Source organism: Pseudophryne corroboree, unplaced genomic scaffold (assembly GCF_028390025.1).
Source record: "Pseudophryne corroboree isolate aPseCor3 unplaced genomic scaffold, aPseCor3.hap2 scaffold_142, whole genome shotgun sequence".
In the NCBI taxonomy this organism is placed as follows: Eukaryota; Metazoa; Chordata; class Amphibia; order Anura; family Myobatrachidae; genus Pseudophryne; species Pseudophryne corroboree.
The window spans coordinates 98,008-112,795 of NW_026968046.1; the positions used below are offsets into that span (position 1 = coordinate 98,008).

General features: G+C 45.6%; 14 non-coding genes across 14 annotated transcripts; 7 read left to right on the forward strand and 7 right to left on the reverse strand.

Moving 5' to 3' along the window:
* Positions 1-4,175: 4,175 nt before the first annotated feature.
* On the reverse strand, positions 4,176-4,291 carry LOC134996055 (U5 spliceosomal RNA). Its single transcript, XR_010198763.1, has one exon. It is a non-coding gene; the product is annotated as a U5 spliceosomal RNA (small nuclear RNA).
* Positions 4,292-4,566: 275 nt separating this feature from the next.
* Positions 4,567-4,682, reverse strand: LOC134995977 (U5 spliceosomal RNA). Its single transcript, XR_010198687.1, has one exon. It is a non-coding gene; the product is annotated as a U5 spliceosomal RNA (small nuclear RNA).
* Positions 4,683-4,968: 286 nt separating this feature from the next.
* LOC134996043 (U5 spliceosomal RNA) lies at positions 4,969-5,084 on the reverse strand. The gene has a single exon (XR_010198751.1). It is a non-coding gene; the product is annotated as a U5 spliceosomal RNA (small nuclear RNA).
* A 270-nt stretch (positions 5,085-5,354) lies between these two features.
* On the reverse strand, positions 5,355-5,470 carry LOC134995998 (U5 spliceosomal RNA). The gene has a single exon (XR_010198708.1). It is a non-coding gene; the product is annotated as a U5 spliceosomal RNA (small nuclear RNA).
* Positions 5,471-5,614: 144 nt separating this feature from the next.
* LOC134996117 (U1 spliceosomal RNA) lies at positions 5,615-5,777 on the forward strand. Its single transcript, XR_010198824.1, has one exon. It is a non-coding gene; the product is annotated as a U1 spliceosomal RNA (small nuclear RNA).
* Positions 5,778-10,589: 4,812 nt separating this feature from the next.
* On the reverse strand, positions 10,590-10,702 carry LOC134996078 (U5 spliceosomal RNA). The gene has a single exon (XR_010198786.1). It is a non-coding gene; the product is annotated as a U5 spliceosomal RNA (small nuclear RNA).
* A 286-nt stretch (positions 10,703-10,988) lies between these two features.
* On the reverse strand, positions 10,989-11,105 carry LOC134996084 (U5 spliceosomal RNA). Its single transcript, XR_010198792.1, has one exon. It is a non-coding gene; the product is annotated as a U5 spliceosomal RNA (small nuclear RNA).
* Positions 11,106-11,375: 270 nt separating this feature from the next.
* On the reverse strand, positions 11,376-11,491 carry LOC134996008 (U5 spliceosomal RNA). The gene has a single exon (XR_010198717.1). It is a non-coding gene; the product is annotated as a U5 spliceosomal RNA (small nuclear RNA).
* A 143-nt stretch (positions 11,492-11,634) lies between these two features.
* Positions 11,635-11,798, forward strand: LOC134996182 (U1 spliceosomal RNA). Its single transcript, XR_010198888.1, has one exon. It is a non-coding gene; the product is annotated as a U1 spliceosomal RNA (small nuclear RNA).
* A 152-nt stretch (positions 11,799-11,950) lies between these two features.
* Positions 11,951-12,113, forward strand: LOC134996567 (U1 spliceosomal RNA). The gene has a single exon (XR_010199239.1). It is a non-coding gene; the product is annotated as a U1 spliceosomal RNA (small nuclear RNA).
* A 674-nt stretch (positions 12,114-12,787) lies between these two features.
* On the forward strand, positions 12,788-12,951 carry LOC134996252 (U1 spliceosomal RNA). Its single transcript, XR_010198957.1, has one exon. It is a non-coding gene; the product is annotated as a U1 spliceosomal RNA (small nuclear RNA).
* Positions 12,952-13,103: 152 nt separating this feature from the next.
* Positions 13,104-13,266, forward strand: LOC134996344 (U1 spliceosomal RNA). The gene has a single exon (XR_010199045.1). It is a non-coding gene; the product is annotated as a U1 spliceosomal RNA (small nuclear RNA).
* Positions 13,267-13,937: 671 nt separating this feature from the next.
* On the forward strand, positions 13,938-14,101 carry LOC134996187 (U1 spliceosomal RNA). The gene has a single exon (XR_010198893.1). It is a non-coding gene; the product is annotated as a U1 spliceosomal RNA (small nuclear RNA).
* Positions 14,102-14,253: 152 nt separating this feature from the next.
* LOC134995915 (U1 spliceosomal RNA) lies at positions 14,254-14,416 on the forward strand. The gene has a single exon (XR_010198629.1). It is a non-coding gene; the product is annotated as a U1 spliceosomal RNA (small nuclear RNA).
* Positions 14,417-14,788: the final 372 nt, after the last annotated feature.

Here is a 14,788-nt window from a genome sequence, read left to right on the forward strand (position 1 = left end):
ATAGCTGCTGACGGGCACAATTGAGAAAGGAAGGGGGGGGGGGGGGGACATTTGAATCCAGCACATAGATGCAATTCAAATATGTAATTTGTACCTTCCTATTTTAAAATATAATGGATGAACCTCACCCTGTGAGAACAATCTTCGTGATCAAGAGATCTCATATGCAAAATAAGTATGAGTTGGGATAGGGCTGGGGAGGGTGGCTGCTCGGGCAGCCCCTCCCCCGTCAAGTTAAGGAGATTCAACTGAGGACGCACAAGGGAACTCTCGTCTGGGGACAACAACTGCAGGGAGACCACATCTGTTCAGATGAACATGGGAGGGTGGAAGGCTGCCTAATATTGAAGCACCATCAAATATCAAACCATATGCAACAACTAGTACAAGCATTCCTGGGGGAAGGTCTGCAGAAGACGGATTTGCATACGGTGATGTCATCCAAGATGTGGGCCAAAGTTGGCTGGAACCCTCATCTGCATATGAAAAGAGAAAAGGGGCATGCAGGGCATGGCGGCCTTTTGCGGTGCTTGGATGACCCCTAGTTCGCATTAAACACCCCCACCCTCCTTTGGTGTGGGGCTCATGTTGGCCATGCCCCATCCCCTGAAGCATTCAAGCTGATTTCTTGCAGCAGCTGGGCACTGTAACAGCTCCAGAGCTGTTCTGTAAGGCAAGTAAAAGGGTGTGGGCCCTGCAGCACCACCTGTAGTTCGCATTGTGCGTTGGAAGGCACAAAGTAAGCAGACGGGAGGAGAAGTCAGGATAGTGCGCAAGGGCATCCTTTTCTCTTAGTCCGTAGAGGATGCTGGGGTCACATTAAGAACCATGGGGTATAGACGGGATCCGCAAGAGACATGGGCACTTTAAGACTTTCAAAGGGTGTGAACTGGCTCCTCCCTCTATGCCCCTCCTCCAGACTCCAGTTATAGGAACTGTGCCCAGGGAGACGGACATTTCGAGGAAAGGATTTATTGTTAAACTAAGGTGAGCATCTTACCAGCTCACACCTTAAGCATGCCGCAGAACGTGGCATTCAACAGAACACAAGCCAACGGCATGAACAATTGCAGCAAAAAGCTGACCAGAACCATAACATAACATGTGTATAACCACAAGTAATAACTGCAGACACAGTATGGACTGGGACGGGTGCCCAGCATCCTCTACGGACTAAGAGAAAAGGATTTACCGGTAGGTATTAAAATCCTATTTTCTCATACGACCTAGAGGATGCTGGGGTCACATTAAGAACCATGGGGTTATACCAAAGCTCTTGAACGGGTGGGAGAGTGCGTACGACTCTGCAGCACCGAATGACCCAACTTGAGGTTATCATCAGCCAAGGTATCAAACTTGTAAAACTTAGCAAAAGTGTTTACTAAATAGCTGCTCGGCAAAGTTGCAATGCCGAGACTCCCCGACCAGCTGCCCAGGATGAACCCACCTTTCTAGTAGAATGGGTCTTCACCTAATTCAGTAACGGCAATCCTGCCATGGAATGAGCATGCTGAATCTTACCACAGATCCAGCGCATAATGGTCTACATGGAAGCAGGACACCCAATCCTGTTGGGAGCATACAGGACAAACAGAGCCTCTGTTTTCCTAATCTGAACCGTTCTGGTGACATAAATTTTCAAAGTTCTGACCACAGCCAGAGACTTTGACTCAACGAAGGTGTCAGTGGCCAAAGGCACCATGTGGAAAGATGAACCACCTTCGGCAGAAATTGTTGACGTGTCCTCAATTCTGCTCTATCTTCATGAAAGATCAAATAAAGGCTCTTGTGATACTGCATGGTTTGTACTGTTTTCCATGTGCTCCCAGATCTTTCAAGCAAGTAGCATGGTCAAGAAAGTTCTGTTTGAAAAGAAACAACATTTACTGTCATTGTTATAGAATTTGGGAGAAAAAACAAGAAGAAATCTGCACTGTTGACGCACTGGACAGAATGAATGAATCATAAAATATAACCTTTATTAAGTATGTATTAAAATTGGATAAATATTAATATTATTATCCCAAACTGCAGTGAAACATAAAGGTTAAAATCACAGAACTAACATACATGTGCATAAGAAGAATAAAGAGATGTGAAAAAAAGGTTTAAAAAGCGTGTCCGTGTGTGATTATTTTTGAAGGCACAACCCTGGCGGGGTTGTTTATATAGATATATATGTTGCTAATAATCACTTTCTAGCGTAATGTTATTAAATAGCTGTTAGTATCTATGTCGTCAGGTACCACTGGGTCGTATCCTATATACTCCCTTCACTCAATAGGGGTTACCTCCCGGGAAGCCATCCCCATTGGCGAATTTGTGGGGGTGATTGAGTATAACCGGTAAGCTAACCTCCAATTTGTGGGGTGCTTAGGTAGATGGGGATCACTTATTTCTCTGTGTCCCCTAAGACTATATTCCTAAATTCAATACCACAGGGGGATAGCTTTCTATATCGGATAAGGAATCACTTGATAGGGAAATCTCTATGCATCATGGAAAGATCATATTTATTAATATCCAAACTAAAAAAATGATGAATAGCTTTAATTTAGCTGTTTAGATATAGTTAATTGGCGAGATATACCAACAGGTGCGGTTGCCTTAAGGAATATGGCAATTCCAATATAAATAGCAGCCCTCCTTCATATAATCAGCCAGATCTTATTAAATCTGGTCCAGATATAGCCGTTCAGATATACTTAATTGACAACATATATCAATCGGTGGGGTTGCCTTAAGGAATATAGCAATTCCAATTCTCATATAAATAGCAACCTTCCTTCATATATTCAGCCAGATCTTATTTAATCTGATCTAGGCGTAGGCAATAATGCTTTCCTTAGAGGTATAGCCACCTCAATTCTTATTAGGAAGCAAAGTGTCTGTCATAATGGTTTATCCAATTCATCTAAGAAATAATATATTCCATGTGTCAGAGATTCATTACTCTCTATTTACACTGTTAAAGAGTTAATTCTTATTATGTTACAGTGTAATGAAATTATCATATAGGGAGATGTGGCAATTCCATGTGCTATATATATAATAACCCTTAGTGGTCCAGATTCCACAATGAGGAATTTTCTTATAAACCGCTGAAACACACAGCTGTTTGACTGACTTCCAAATATATCTATCTCACTTTGTAACAGTCTTATGATAGAGAAACTGTTACATATTCGGTCACTTAGTTATCTAAAGGTAAACAGACTCAGTGTGAGGGTAATATAATATATCAAATGCGCTGTCAATAATCGTGGTAACTGGTGTAATAATGTGGTATATTGAGTATGCTAGTAAGGCATATAACTGCTCTCCAGCCTTTAAGTGTTACCAATCAATTTGTTACACTGTAAAGGATTTATGGTGTCCTGTTAGGACATGCAGCTGCTAGGCTGACTCAAAGATTTATCCATTTGTAACAATTATGTAACAGTTATATACATGTTACTGGTATTACATAGAAATAGTATGACACAGGCCAGCAGTCCCATGTGTCTAGATTCCACAATAGGAGATTTTCTTTGTCTTATAAACTGCTGGAACACACAGCTGCTAGACTGACTTCAAATATATATATTACTTTGTAACAGTCTTATAGTAAAGAGACTGTTACACACTGTCATTTAGTTATCTCAAGGTTAGCAGATTCTGTGTGAGGATAGTGTTCTGTTAGAACATGCAGCTGCTAGGCTGACTCATAGAAAATGTATCCATTTGTAACAAATGACACATACAGCATTAAATTAATATCTATAGCAGCCCATGTGACATCTCTACTCTTATCATAATTGTCTGGTTATTGCCAATCTGGACAGCAGGAGTGATATATATTCACTAGTCCCAATATCCCATCATATAAATATACCCACACTGATATACTTTCTTATCAAGAGTTATTAGTAGCTATCTGTATGCACTTTAGACATTGTATCTGCTAAGTGACATCATATCTAGTGTATTCCTTTCTTATAGCTCAGCTTCTATTCCCTATTAGTGGAGACTAACAGCTAACATCATAATCATATATTTTTGTTTTATAACATTTCACATGAGTCAAATACACGCGGACACGCCGTGCCCTACACGTGTGTTTCACTGCATCTATGGCAACTTACATTAAAGCTAACAAGAAAGCACACTCGTTCTGTCTTTAAACTGATAAAAGAAACCCCAATAATATGGGGCATGCAAAAATTGAGATAAAACTCAGTTTTGCTCCTCTCCACGGAAATCTTTAATAAAAGGCGAAATATTTGTTAGTTCTGAAGAGAAACCAGAGCATGACCAAGATTCCACCTGTCGCCTGAGTGCCATGCCAGCAGTTCTCATTGAGCTCAAAGTGAGCACCCAATTTGAAAGAAAGATAGCAGATTTCTCACCAGGCTTCCCCTAGCTATAAACATGGTTTGTACTCTTTTCCATGTGTTCCCAGATCTTTCAAGCAATTTGTATAGTCAAGAAAGTTCTGTTTGAAAAGAAACAAACATTTACTGTCATTTCTATGCAAATGAGCTTACATTAAAGCACACTCGTTCTATCTTTAAACAGATAAAATAAAACCCCAATAAGATGGGGAATGCAAAATTTGAGATAAAACTCAGTTTTGCTCCTCTCCACGGAAATCTTTAGTAAAAGGCGAAAGATTTGTTCGTTCTGAAGAGAAACCAGAGCATGACCAAGATTCCACCTGTCGCCTGAGTGCCATGCCAGCAGTCCTCATTCAGCTCAAAGTGAGCACCCAATTTGAAAGAAAGAAAGCAGATTTCTCACCAGGCTTCCCCTTGCTATAAGCATGGTTTGTACTCTTTTCCATGTGCTCCCAGATCTTTCAAGCAAGTAGCATGGTCAAGAAAGTTCTGTTTGAAAAGAAACAGACATTTACTGTCATTGTTATACAAATAAACTTACATTAAAGCCAACAAGAAAGCACACTCATTCTGTCCTTAAACTGATAAAAGAAACCCCAATAATATGGGGCATGCAAAAATTGAGATAAAACTCAGTTTTGCTCCTCTCCACGGAAATCTTTAATAAATGGCGAAAGATTTGTTCATTCTGAAGAGAAACCAGAGCATGACCAAGATTCCACCTGTCGCCTGAGTGCCATGCCAGCAGTCCTCATTCAGATCAAAGTGAGCGCCCAATTTGAAAGAAAGCAGATTTCTCACCTGGCTTCTCCTTGCTATAAGCATGGTTTGTACTGTATTCCATGTGCTCCCAGATCTTTCAAGCAAGTAGCATGGTCAAGAAAGTTCTGTTTGAAAAGAAACAAACATTTACTGTAATTTCTATGCAAATGAGCTTTCATTAAAGCACACTCATTCTATCTTTAAACCGATAAAAGAAAATCCAAAAAGATGGGGCATGCAAAAATTGAGGTAAAACTCAGTTTTGCTCCTCTCCACGGAAATCTTTAGTAAAAGGCGAAAGATTTGTTCGTTCTGAAGAGAAGCCAGAGCATGACCAAGATTTTCATCTGAAAATATGTGTTCTCCCTGCAGTTGTTGTCCCCAGATGAGAGTTCCCTTGTGCTGCCTCAGTTGAATCTCCTTTACTTGACAGAGATGTGCCTGAGCAGCGGCCCTCCCCAGCCCTATCCCAAATCATACTTATTTTGCATAGGAGATACCATGGTCATGAAGATTGTTCTCCCAGGGTGAGGTTCATTCATTGCATTCTGGGTATGCTGACCCCTGTGATTTCCCCAATGTGGGAAACTCGACTGCATTATTTGTGGTAGTGGGGGACTGTGTTTGTGCTTTCCTCTGGTCAGCTCTGGTAAAAGTCAGATTTCTTTGTCTCAGATCTTCCTCTAGCCTTGTTCTTCTTTCGAGAGTTCCCTTGTGCTGCCTCAGTTGGATCTCCTTCACTTGACAGGGGGTGCCCGAGCAGCAATCCTCCACAGCTCTAGCCCAACTCCTACTTACCTGCCAGGTGAGATACTATGATCTTCACTGTTAGGGCAATCAGGATGTGGAATTCCCTGCCAGGGAAGGTGGTAATGGCGGACTCTGTAATTGGATTTAAAAAAGGAATGGATACATTTCTGAATGAAAAAGCTATCTAAGGTTATAATACTTAAAATATCAACATGGTTAATCCGGGGGTAACATGAGTTATAGTAGCTAACTAGTCATAAAACATTATTCAGCAAGTATGTAGAATCATCACAACTTAAAACAGGTTGAACACGATGGGCAATTTGCCTCTATTCAACCTCAAAAACTATGTTACTATATGTTACTATATTACTATGTTACTGTAGTATACAGAAAACCAAAATGCAATGAACAGTGATAGTGAGCACTGATGAGGATACTAGAACTGACACTGAGCAGCAAGATGCAGCACTGGACTATTAGTAATGTACTGTAGTATGCTGAGCACCACAATGCAGCACAAGACAATGAGCAGTGATACTGAGCACTGATGAGGATACTACTGAGAACTGACACTGAGCAGGAGAGACACACTACTAGTATTACTGAGCAGCAATAAGTAACCACTGATACTGAGCACTGATATTGAGATTTCCACTGAGAGAACATAGCCACGTCCATTCCGCTCTCTCTTCAATGCACGAGTAAAAATGGCGGCAACGCGCAGCTCTTTATATGGAATCCGAATCTCGCGAGAATCCGACAGCGGGATGATGACATTTTCCCTTGTTCAGGTTTTGCGAGTCAGGCGGGAACAACCGAGCCTGCCTCGGACCAGTGTAAACAACGTGGAGTTCGTGGGGAATTCGGTTCTCGGAGAACCGAACCCGCTCCTCTCTACCTTATACCCATATATTTTTTTATTTTCAATCTAAGCCCCTGCAGTTTTCTGTAAGCATCTGCTTCGCTATGATGATCAACAAGTCACAAGGGCAAACACTCAGGGCTTGAGGCGTAGATCTTAGGACCAGCTGCTACAAGCATGGCAGAGGTGTCACTATCACTGGTGACACCCAGAGAGGTGGCGAGGGAGATTGTAATGCAGTGCGCGCAGATAAGCAGCGCAATGGTAAAAAGGAGGCATGGTTTCATAGGTAGGGGCGTGGCCTGGTGGCCTGAATCTACATTTTGTTGCTCCGGGTGTCCCGGGGGTTGGGGGCTGCACCCGGGGACTAGTGTGTGAGCGGTGCTGGCTCCTGCACAGTGAAAGGGCATGGCCACCCAGCATGACGCCTCCCTTCTTGACCATGCTGTAATTGCAGTCGCACTGCAGTTCAGCGTGATCATAAAAAATGGTGTAGCCTCCTGCTGGTGCAGACTGTATGTGCGCGCAGGAAGCCGCCACCATTTTTGTGATCACAGCGGCTGAATGTGATGTCATACAGCCGCTGTGACCACGCCCCCTGTGTCTACTCCGTTGCAGACCCCATTTTGAAGCCTTGCCCCCGCACCGCTCCATCCCTGACTTGGAAATGGAGTGTTGCTGACCCACCTATCCCCCCCCGCCCCGATTGACAGGCAGAGGCGATCGCATTCTCTGCGGGGTGCCGCAGAAAATGCAGGCACATGCGTATGCTCTTAGCAATTTTTGCAGTTGGATCGCTTATTGTGATTGCAATCCAACCTGAATCAGGCCCTATTACCTATCACAATGCGCTGCGGGCAGTACAAAATTGGGTTAATATAGGAGAAAAACCCCCAGACCTGTGCTCCTTAACTGTACCTGGTGGCTAGTGGAGCGGCTGCCCAGTAATCAGTGTCCACGCCAGTGCGCACACGGTCCACCCCCTATGGCCACGCTCCCCTTCATCAGCGGCCTCGTGATCCGGAAGGGTGGTGTGTGTGTGACTGACCTTAGGATGAAACCGGACCCTCCGCTGCAGTGACCCAGCAACCAGGGCACGGGAGTATACAGCGCCGCTGGGAGTGATGAAGCTGCAGTAAAGATGTCTATTAGACCTAGCCTGCTGCAGCCCTTGTAGATTCTCATAAAACAAGTTCTTCTTTTCTTGTCAAAATTTATAGCTAAGAATAGGCTGCCTGAGGCAGGCCCCTGTTAAGTGGCCTGCTACTGAAGGCACCAACTACAAACTAAGCTCCCTGTTCATGGAAGCGGGGTTATAGAGGAGAATGCACTGAGCATCTTGGGAACAGTCAAAAGCTTTGAGCCGGTTGGTGCCTCAGATCAAGATCCTACTCTACACCCCAATGTGAATCCTTGTGGAGTCCAGTGTACCCCACAGAAGAAATTAATGTGTCACACCCATTGGCAGCAACCTTAGAATAGCTGCTGACGGGCACAATTGAGAAAGGAAGGGGGGGGGGGACATTTGAATCCAGCACATAAATGCAATTCAAATATGTAATTTGTACCTTCCTATTTTAAAATATAATGGATGAACCTCACCCTGTGAGAACAATCTTCATGATCAAGAGATCTCATATGCAAAATAAGTATGAGTTGGGATAGGGCTGGGGAGGGTGGCTGCTCGGGCAGCCCCTCCCCCGTCAAGTTAAGGAGATTCAACTGAGGAAGCACAAGGGAACTCTCGTCTGGGGACAACAACTGCAGGGAGACCACATCTTTTCAGATGAACATGGGAGGGCGGAAGGCTGCCTAATACTGAAGCACCATCAAATATCAAACCATATGCAACATCTAGTACAAGCCTTCCTGGGGGAAGGTCTGCAGCAGACGGATTTGCATACAGTGATGTTATTCAAGCAGTGGGCCAAAGTTGGCTGGAACCCTCATCTGCATATGAAAAGAGAAAAGGGGCGTGCAGGGCATGGCGGCCTTTTGCAGTGCTTGGATGACCCCTAGTTCTCATTAAACACCCCCACCCTCCTTTGGTGTGGGGCTCATGTTGGCCATGCCCCATCCCCTGAAGCATTCAAGCTGATTTCTTGCAGCAGCTGGGCACTGTAACAGCTCCAGAGCTGTTCTGTAAGGCAAGTAAAAGGGTGTGGGCCCTGCAGCACCTCCTGTAGTTTGCATTGTGCGTTGGAAGGCACAAAGTAAGCAGACGGGAGTAGAAGTCAGGATAGTGCGCAAGGGCATCCTTTTCTCTTAGTCCGTAGAGGATGCTGGGGTCACATTAAGAACCATGGGGTATAGACGGGATCCGCAAGAGACATGGGCACTTTAAGACTGTCAAAGGGTGTGAACTGGCTCCTCCCTCTATGCCCCTCCTCCAGACTCCAGTTATAGGAACTGTGCCCATGGAGACGGACATTTCGAGGAAAGGATTTATTGTTAAACTAAGGTGAGCATCTTACCAGCTCACACCTTAAGCATGCCGCAGAACGTGGCATTCAACAGAACACAAGCCAACGGCATGAATAATTGCAGCAAAAAGCTGACCAGAACCATAACACAACATGTGTATAACCACAAGTAATAACTGCAGACACAGTATGGACTGGGACGGGTGCCCAGCATCCTCTACAGACTAAGAGAAAAGGATTTACCGGTAGGTATTAAAATCCTATTTTCTCATACGACCTAGAGGATGCTGGGGTCACATTAAGAACCATGGGGTTATACCAAAGCTCTTGAACGGGTGGAAGAGTGCGTACGACTCTGCAGCACCGAATGACCCAACTTGAAGTTATCATCGGCCAAGGTATCAAACTTGTAAAACTTAGCAAAAGTGTTTACTAAATAGCTGCTCGGCAAAGTTGCAATGCCGAGACTCCCCGACCAGCTGCCCAGGATGAACCCACCTTTCTAGTAGAATGGGTCTTCACCTAATTCAGTAACGGCAATCCTGCCATGGAATGAGCATGCTGAATCTTACCACAGATCCAGCGCATAATGGTCTACATGGAAGCAGGACACCCAATCCTGTTGGGAGCATACAGGACAAACAGAGCCTCTGTTTTCCTAATCTGAACCGTTCTGGTGACATAAATTTTCAAAGTTCTGACCACAGCCAGAGACTTTGACTCAACGAAGGTGTCAGTGGCCAAAGGCACCATGTGGAAAGATGAACCACCTTCGGCAGAAATTGTTGACGTGTCCTCAATTCTGCTCTATCTTCATGAAAGATCAAATAAAGGCTCTTGTGATACTGCATGGTTTGTACTGTTTTCCATGTGCTCCCAGATCTTTCAAGCAAGTAGCATGGTCAAGAAAGTTCTGTTTGAAAAGAAACAAACATTTACTGTCATTGTTATGCAAATAAACTTACATTAAAGCTAACCAGAAAGCACACTCGTTCTGTCTTTAAACTGATAAAAGAAACCCCAATAATATGGGCATGCCTCCCAACTTTGTCGGCTCGCAAAGAGGGACACACGCGCGGCGAAGTCGCACGCGCTCCCAAAAAGGGCGTGGCCTAAGTAAAAAGGGGCATGGCTTCGCGGGAGGACCCGCGATCGCGAGTCACGCCCCCGTTTTCGGCACTGAGGGGGCATGCCCAGCGCTCTGTGAGCCGCTGGCATGCCACCTCTCCCTCTGACTTCAGTGAATAGACGCTGTGCGCACAGCGACTATTCACCGCTGCTCTGCTAAGCAGGGCAGCGACAGACAGAGCCTCCCAACTGTCCTCCCCACCGCGGGACACTGCGGCCCGCAGGTGGGACAGCGGGACAGTCCCCAAAAAACGGGACTGTCCCGCGAAAATCGGGACAGTTGGGAGGTATGATATGGGGCATGCAAAAATTGAGATAAAACTCAGTTTTGCTCCTCTCCACGGAAATCTTTAGTAAAAGGCGAAAGATTTGTTCGTTCTGAAGAGAAACCAGAGCATGACCAAGATTCCACCTGTCGCCTGAGTGCCATGCCAGCAGTCCTCATTCAGCTCAAAGTGAGCACCCAATTTGAAAGAAAGAAAGCAGATTTCTCACCAGGCTTCCCCTTGCTATAAACATGGTTTGTACTCTTTTCCATGTGCTCCCAGATCTTTCAAGCAATTAGTATGGTCAAGAAAGTTCTGCTTGAAAAGAAACAGACATTTATTGTCATTGTTATGCAAATAAACTTACATTAAAGCTAACAAGAAAGCACACTCGTTCTGTCTTTAAACTGATAAAAGAAACCCCAATAATATGGGGCATGCAAAAATTGAGATAAAACTCAGTTTTGCTCCTCTCCACGGATAATCTTTAATAAAAGGCGAAAGATTTGTTCATTCTGAAGAGAAACCAGAGCATGACCAAGATTCCACCTGTCGCCTGAGTGCTGTGCCAGCAGTCCTCATTCAGATCAAAGTGAGCGCCCAATTTGAAAGAAAGCAGATTTCTCACCTGGCTTCTCCTTGCTATAAGCATGGTTTGTACTGTATTCCATGTGCTCCCAGATCTTTAAAGCAAGTAGCATGGTCAAGAAAGTTCTGTTTGAACATAAATAAACATTTACTGTCATTTCTATGCAAATGAGCTTACATTAAAGCACACTCATTCTATCTTTAAACCGGTAAAAGAAACCCCAAAAAGATGGGGCATGCAAAAATTGAGATAAAACTCGGTTTTGCTCCTCTCCACGGAAATCTTTAGTAAGAGGCGAAAGATTTGTTCGTTCTGAAGAGAAACCAGAGCATGACCAAGATTTTTATCTGAAAATATGTGTTCTCCCTGCAGTTGTTGTCCCCAGATGAGAGTTCCCTTGTGCTGCCTCAGCTGAATCTCCTTTACTTGACAGAGATGTGCCTGAGCAGCGGCCCTCCCAGCCCTATCCCAAATCATACTTATTTTGCATAGGCGATACCATGGTCATGAAGATTGTTCTCCCAGGGTGAGGTTCATTCATTGCATTCTGGGTATGCTGACCCCTGTGATTTCCCCAAATGTGGGAAACTCGACTGCATTATTTGTGGTAGTGGGGGACTGTGTTTGTGCTTTCCTCTAGTCAGCTCTGGTAAAAGTCAGATTTATTTGTCTCAGATCTTCCTCTAGCCTTGTTCTTCTTTCGAGAGTTCCCTTGTGCTGCCTAAGTTGGATCTCTTTCACTTGACAGGGGGGTGCCCGAGTAGCGACCCTCCCCAGCTCTAACCCAACTCCTACTTACCTGCCAGGTGAGATACTATGATCATGAAGGTGCTTCTCCCAGGGCAAGGCTCACCCATTGCACTCTGGGTGTGGTGCCCCTGCGATTTCCCCAAATGTGGGAAGCTTGACTGCATAATTTGTGTTTCCCCTGGTCGGCTCTCGTATAATTCAGATCTCTTTGTCTCAGGTCTCTCTCCAGCCTAGTTTGCTGTCTGTTTCCACTTCTTTTTTCATGAGCCCCTCCCTTTTATACCCTTGTGCACTATCCTGACTTCTCCTCTTGTCTGCTTATTTTGTGCCTTCCAATGCACAATGCAAACTACAGGTAGTGCTGCAGGGCCCACACCCTTTTACTTGCCGTACAGAGCAGCTCTGGAGCTGTTACAGTGCCCAGCTGCTGCAAGAAATCAGCTTGAATGCTTCAGGGGCTGGGGCATAGCCAACATGAGCCCCACACCGAAGGAGGGTGGAGGTGTTTAATGCGAACTAGGGGTCATCCAAGCGCCGCAAAAGGCCGCTATGCCCTGCACGCCCCTTTTCTCTTTTCATATGCAGACGAGGGTTGAAGCCAACTTTGACCCACTGCTTGGATGACATCACCGTATGCAAATCCATCTGCTGCAGGCCTTCCCCCAGGAATGCTTGCACTAGTTGTTGCATTTGGTTTGTTGTTTGGGGGTGCTTCATTATTAGGCAGCCTTCTGCCCTCCCATGTTCATCTGAAAATATGTGTTCTCCCTGCAGTTGTTGTCCCCAGATGAGAGTTCCCTTGTGCTGCCTCAGTTGAATCTCCTTTACTTGACAGAGATGTGCCTGAGCAGTGGCCCTCCCCAGCCCTATCCCAAATCATACTTATTTTGCATAGGAGATACCATGGTCATGAAGATTGTTCTCCCAGGGTGAGGTTCATTCATTGCATTCTGGGTATGCTGACCCCTGTGATTTCCCCAAATGTGGGAAACTCGACTGCATTATTTGTGGTAGTGGGGGACTGTGTTTGTGCTTTCCTCTGGTCAGCTCTGGTAAAAGTCAGATTTATTTGTCTCAGATCTTCCTCTAGCCTTGTTCTTCTTTCGAGAGTTCCCTTGTGCTGCCTCAGTTGAATCTCCTTCACTTGACAGGGGGGTACCCGAGCAGCGACCCTCCCCAGCTCTAGCCCAACTTCTACTTACCTGGCAGGTGAGATACTATGATCATGTAGGTGCTTCTCCCAGGGCAAGGCTCACCCATTGCACTCTGGGTGTGCTGCTCCTGCGATTTCCCCAAATGTGGGAAACTTGACTGCATAATTTGTGTTTCCCCTGGTCGGCTCTCGTATAATTCAGATCTCTTTGTCTCAGGTCTCTCTCCAGCCTAGTTTGCTGTCTGTTTCAACTTCTCTTTTCTTGAGCCGCTCCCTTCTATGCCCTTGCGCACTATCCTGACTTCTCCCGTCTGCTTACTTTGTGCCTTCCAATGCACAATGCAAACTACAGGTAGTGCTGCAGGGCCCACACCCTTTTACTTGCCGTTCAGAGCAGCTCTGGAGCTGTTACAGTGCCCAGCTGCTGCAAGAAATCAGCTTGAATGCTTCAGGGGCTGGGGCATAGCCAACATGAGCCCCACACCGAAGGAGGGTGGAGGTGTTTAATGCGAACTAGGGGTCATCCAAGCGCCGCAAAAGGCCGCCATGCCCTGCACGCCCCTTTTCTCTTTTCATATGCAGACGAGGGTTGAAGCCAACTTTGACCCACTGCTTGGATGACATCACTATATGCAAATCCATCTGCTGCAGGCCTTCCCCCAGGAATGCTTGTACTAGTTGTTGCATTTGGTTTGTTGTTTGGGGGTGCTTCAGTATTAGGCAGCCTTCTGCCCTCCCATGTTTATCTGAAAATATGTGTTCTCCCTGCAGTTGTTGTCCCCAGATGAGAGTTCCCTTGTGCTGCCTCAGTTGAATCTCCTTTACTTGACAGAGATGTGCCTGAGCAGCGGCCCTCCCCAACCCTATCCCAAATCATACTTATTTTGCATAGGCGATACCATGGTCATGAAGATTGTTCTCCCAGGGTGAGGTTCATTCATTGCATTCTGGGTATGCTGACCCCTGTGATTTCCCCAAATGTGGGAAACTCGACTGCATTATTTGTGGTAGTGGGGGACTGTGTTTGTGCTTTCCTCTGGACAGCTCTGGTAAAAGTCAGATTTCTTTGTCTCAGATCTTCCTCTAGCCTTGTTCTTCTTTCGAGAGTTCCCTTGTGCTGCCTCAGTTGGATCTCTTTAACTTGACAGGGGGGTGCCCGAGCAGCGACCCTCCCCAGCTCTAGCCCAACTCCTACTTACTTGCCAGGTGAGATACTATGATCATGAAGGATCTTCTCCCAGGGCAAGGCTCACCCATTGCACTCTGGGTGTGGTGCCCCTGCGATTTCCCCAAATGTGGGAAGCTTGACTGCATAATTTGTGTTTCCCCTGGTCGGCTCTCGTATAATTCAGATCTCTTTGTCTCAGGTCTCTCTCCAGCCTAGTTTGCTGTCTGTTTCCACTTCTTTTTTCATGAGCCCCTCCCTTTTATACCCTTGTGCACTATCCTGACTTCTCCTCCTGTCTGCTTACTTTGTGCCTTCCAATGCACAATACAAACTACAGGTAGTGCTGTAGGGCCCACACCCTTTTACTTGCCGTACAGAGCAGCTCTGGAGCTGTTACAGTGCCCAGCTACTGCAAGAAATCAGCTTGAATGCTTCAGGGGCTGGGGCACAGCCAACATGAGCCCCACACCGAAGGAGGGTGGAGGTGTTTAATGTGAACTAGGGGTCATCCAAGCACCGCAAAAGGCCGCCATGCCCTGCACGCCCCTTTTCTCTTTT